We start from the raw sequence: 6,000 nt of genomic DNA, 5'->3' as shown, positions 1-6,000 counted from the left end.
TTTGGATTAAAAAAAGATTAGTCTTCCAAACACTGGCAATTACACCTAAAAATTATGGTGATAACAATTAAAATTAAGCTATATCACACGAGTTAAATAATTCAAAATTAATAATAATAATTAATTAATAATTCATGTATCAAAATTTTATATTAACATAATACTTTATAATATAATAAGTGAAACTAGTAATTTTATTGCATTTTTATTTTCGACGTGACAATTTGTCCTTTGAACTAAATAGGTTTACCTTTAAACTGCATTGCAATCTTTCTATCCTTAAATAAATAAATTTATAACTGAATCTCGTGTAACAGCCTCAACTTTGATTCCTCACTTTTTTTTGGGTTCTAACTTTCATTTATGAGATACACTTGGTTTTTAATTTTTATGACATAATGCTTCAATAGCAACATTGTTATTGATTTCAATTTACAATTACCAACAATTTTATAGCATCCTCTATATCATTTAAATATTCTCAAATATATCCAAATCAAGATTCAAAGAGACATTTTACAAATTGAAATAATAGTTCTTACTTCTCATAATACCCCTATATATCACCCCTATATATCATTTAAATATTCTAAAAGATATCCAAACCAAAATTCAAAGAGAACTTCTACAAATTCCAACCATAATTCTTACTTCTCATAATACCCTTTAAACAAACAAATAGGAATCATCTTAAAACTTACAGTTAGGACACACTAAATTATTTTTTCCTTTTGATGCTTTAAAGCCCATAACATATCAAAATATTCCCTGCAAATCTGGTATGACCTCCAAAAAAAAAAAAAAGGCAATCTTCCACTAGCACCATGTGAAACACCAAATTTGAAAAAAAACATAAGGTATCATTGACATGCGGGGAACATTAGCTAGCCAATTCTTCAAGGATAACAAATCTAGTAACTTTCATCAAGCTGTAATTATTCTCTAGAAAATCCATATATTATAGTGTTATTTTAATCTCGAATTAATTATAATGTAATTAATTATTAACTTGTTTAGAATATAATTTTTAATATTATATTTTTTATTGACTCATTTAATTATAAGTATGAAGTCTTAATCATAAGTAATAAGTATAAGGTTTTAATAATTTTTGCAATTTTCGAATATCTTTTTCAATAACTAAACCAAAAAATGTTTTTAAGGCCATTAGCTATGCATAGTTGCTTATGCTCACCCCTATGTCAATTTTAAACTTCAAAAAATTGATTGCATTTAAGGAATAACACCCAACCTACTCCACACAACTTAGGATCCCATTGACTTACTCCATCAAAATATAAACACTCTCGATTATGATATACTTCTTCATCTACACATGCCCTACCAGTCTTTACTTTTTTCCATTGAATTGAATGCCTGAAAATATTGAAATCATGAGTTGTCCAATGGATAGGGGGTATAATTTTATCCTCAAATGGTTTAGAGTTTTTAGTGATTGAAACAACCCCAAGTGATAATCAAAGGTAAAGTTGAATGGATCCTTAGTTGTATATTTTGGCATCATAGCCTCAAAACTTTTTCAACTGAAGTTCCTCTCCATACACCCCAAATTCCCATTATTGATTCCACCATCCAATCTTAAAGAGAGTGTAGGGAAGCCATGAAAACATGGCAATTAGTTTCTCATTTTTCTTGCATAGACATACACTTTATTGGACCCTATTTATTCCTTTTTTTAGGAATATTCCAATTTAATTCTTTATTGTTAAGCACTAGCCACACAAATAGTTTTTCTTTAGAAGGGCTTTGATCTTTCAGAGACACATAAACCACCACTTGTACTCACCAACTTCCTCCTTTTCACTAAGAACTTTGTATCCATATTTTGGAGTGTAATCCCTTGAAGGATTATTTGACCAAACTATAGAATCCATTAAATCATTCAACCTAACATGGCTTATTCCAAGCTTCTCAATGTAACAACCCCAAATTCTAGCATCCAATATTGAAATCCAATTTCCTCTACAAACAACCATGCTTGACCCTAGATGGTGGTGCAAAACTAATCTTCCACTTGGTTAATATTAGGAAAAATAATCTTTCTCACACATTGGACCATATGGTTAGGAGATTGATAATCATTTATGTACCCAAACTAGGTGTCCTCACATACTCAAATACTAAAACCATAAGCATTGTCCCAAACCAACTGCTAACGCATTACATGAAAGGATACAATAACGACTTTCCACATGATAGATACATTATGGATATCTTTGAAAGGGCTCCTATTTCACTCCTCCACAAAATCAAGCCAAAGATATTTCTGTATGACCTACTAACAACATAAACATTTCCCCAAGATCAATTTACAAATACACTTTGTTACAATAGAATTCGGAAAGAGAAAGAGAATTTTTGAGCCTCATCCCTCAATATCCGTAAGTCTTGCCAATCCTTTCCATTTTACTAATCAAAATGCCCCTTTTATCTCTACTAATCAACCACATAAATGTATAATTTATTCTTTTTATCAACTATTGGACTCCTTTTGAAACCAAGGATAAATACATCATGCATGTAGGAATGGCCTCAAAAATAGATTTAATTAAAGCCAACCTACCTCCCCTTGAAAGTTATCTATCATTTTTCCACTTTTTGCATCAACCAATCCCAATCCTTTTTCAAATTTTCATTTGGTTTCAAGATAAATCTTAAATATTTCAACCCATTATCCAACTCTACATGATTATATAAAAAGATTTGGGAGAAAGTAATTTCATCTTAAACTAAATTCCATTTATCTCTTTATATTTTATGGTATTCCTTCTAGACCCATTATAAAATATCAATATAGAATCAACAAAAATAAAATGTGAAAGATAGGATTTCCCAATTCTTATACCTTTAAATGCTCTAGAATGATCAACATCCATTAATTCCCTACTAATCCCTTTTGCCACGATAAGAAAGAGGAGAGGGAATAAAGGACATCCTTACCTCAATCATCTTTCAGGTCTAAAGAAAAGTGGTTTCTACATTAATCAGAACAAAAAATTTCAATGGTGTCACATGGCATTACCAATTGAAAATTTGAACACTAAACCCAATATGAATAAGCTGCGGGCTTATATAGAACTAGAAAACCTTATCATATGCCTTAGACAAATCTTCCTTTATCACCACAACCCTTAGCTTCTTTGTTTCGATAGAATGGAAGCCCTCCTAAGCCACTCCAATAATATCATGTATCTACCTTCTTAACATAAACAAAATTACCCATTAGAAATTATAGAGGATAATAATCTTTATGCCCTTCTTGAAATGACATTTTCAATTATCTTATATATGCAATTACATAGAGATATTAGCCTACATTATTCAAAAGAAATGGGGTTATGACCTTTAGGAATAAGTGCAATAAAAGTGGCATTGAAGATATCCAACACAATCTCATTTAACCTTGATTCCTCCACAATTCTCAACAAATCATCCTAAATTATTTTGAATAACCTTAGAAAAACTCTTCTAGATAGCCACTAGGGCTAAGGGATTTTGTCCCTATGGAAACTATGAAGCACATTGCGTTGATAATTCAATAGAGAAATAAGTAGGATAATTCTTTCTAATTTGATAATTGTTTTTGTTACCTTTTTACTTATTAGATTTGTTCCTTATTATTGATGTGTGTGATACATCAAACAACCAAAACAATAAGAACAGTGACATAGTATATAGGATGCAATCGAGGGCCAAGACCCCTCCTCTTGAGGGGAAAACCCGTAAATCTCTTCTCTTCTTATAGATTATGCAATTGACGAATACCATGACCTAGTGAATCAGAGAAATACCCTCCAAGATCAATATCAACTTAGCCTCTTGGTGTAGTGATTTTGACCTCCCACATTAGATCTGAAATTTTGGCTCACGACAACTACTATTGCTTCTCTTGGAGACTTTGATCTCCCTCGAATAGCCTTTTCCTCCCTTCTCTTGCCTTTCCTTAAGTCTTAGGGATAATGATACACCATAAGAGACCTTTGTTTGACTTCCTTCTCTTCTTCTTCCAAGATCGAACCAATTGATAGTCCCAGCACAGAAACCCTAACTTCAACCTTCTCAAGAGAGAGAGATATAGCCCAAGCACTTCGACTTCCTCTTCTTTGAATTATTATCTTCCTCTTCTTTGCATATAATGAGATGAGTGAATGTGTCTAATGTAGGATGATTTCCTATCTATATATAGGCTCTTCCAAGGGGTAGACGTGGCTCTTCATGTAGACCGACTTTACAGCTCCTTAGGCTGACTTGATCTTGGAGATATTTCGACACTTTAAAGACAATAATTTTTTCTTTACAAGATACAATGTGCCCATAGGGTCTTCAATATATGACAATGAATCTTTAACCTAGGACAAACCCTAGAAGCACTCAATGGGTGATTGACCTATAAAATAAAAGAACTTGAGCATGAAACCCATGCTCCAATACTAATTTCTTTTCATTTTATTATTTACAAAAATGCATTTCATACTTATGAAGACCGAACCTAGTTACACATTCTTCAATGCTCCCTCTTAACTAGGGAGGTATTCATAAAGGGTACATGGTCATTCTCAATCTAAAGAGATCTCATAAAAAGAGTCAAATTGGTTACCCATCTGCTTAGCATCATATTCATCGGCATTGTTACATAGCAAGGCATTGACTAACAACTCTATCCACATGATCAGAGCACAATGTTGGTGAGATCAATGATCAATAGACACCAAAATCATTGTCTCTTAAGGTACATACTCCACCCGGGTGTTCACAGAGTATGACCTTCCATTGGACTATTCTTCTATTGGATAACTAATCGTCAAAGAATATTTGTCCACGACTACTCTTGTCCTGAATGACCTACTACATTCTCAAAGAGTATCGAATGCCAGATGGTTAACCAATCCTCCATTATTTATTCCAAAATAAAGACAAGAATATAGGTATATATATCTCCCTCTCAATTAGGGAGGATATATCAACCAAACCAAGCTTGTCTCTTAAGTATACAAGCTTCTTGTTCGGAAGTGATTTCGTTAATATGTCAGCTACCTGCTCATTAATGGAGATATATTGTAGCTGAAACACACCATTTTGTACCATTTCTCGAATATAGTGATACTTGTTGTTTATATGCTTTGTCTTTCCATGAAACACTGGATCTTCAGACAAACGTATACAACTGGTGTTATCACAAAGTATCACTGTAGGGTCTATCGGTCCTTCAAACAAGTTGGATAACAACTTCCTCAACCATACTGCTGCTCTTCTTACTTCACAAGTTGCACCGTATTCAACTTCAACACTACTCAAAGCAACTGTGTCTTGCTTTCTGCTCATCCATGAGACCATGGAAGAACCCAAACTAAAAAATGTTCTTTTAGTGCTCCTTCCATCTTGCTCACTGCCTCCCCAGTTGGACTATGTATATCCATTCAATTGGACATCATTTCTTCGATCATACTTGAGGCAGTAGTGCATGGTTCCTTTCAGATATCTCAGAATATGTTTTGCTGCCACCCAATGATGATGCTTCGGCTCCACTTGGAGTTGACTAAGAACATTTATTGCAAAGCATATGTTTGGTCGAGTGTTCACCAATTACACCAATGAGACAATGATTTTCCTATGCTTGGAAGGATCCACAAGGCTAGATTCAGAACTTCTTAGTCTCTTCAAGTTAGTGATCATCAGAGTAGTCATAGGTTTGTAGTCCATCATGTAAAATATTTTCAGAATCTCGATCACGTACTTTCCTTGACCCAAGAAAACTTCATTATGTCCTTGCTAGACTTCTAGTCCCAAGTAATAATGCATCAGCCCAAGATCTTTCATGTCAAATTCTGCTACCAGTAGCTTCTTACATTCTTCAATTCGTCCTTCTACACTAGTCAAGAGAAGATCATCTACATATAAAATAATAATTACAGGTTTTCCATCTACAACCTTGATATAAAGGTTTGAATCAGCAAAACTTTTTGTGAAGCCTATTCTTTG

Source organism: Pinus tabuliformis, chromosome 8 (assembly GCF_031772625.1).
Source record: "Pinus tabuliformis cultivar Carrire ecotype Pingquan chromosome 8, CPIR1, whole genome shotgun sequence".
NCBI classification, from domain to species: Eukaryota; Viridiplantae; Streptophyta; class Pinopsida; order Pinales; family Pinaceae; genus Pinus; species Pinus tabuliformis.
Note: the sequence above shows the minus strand (reverse complement) of the source record.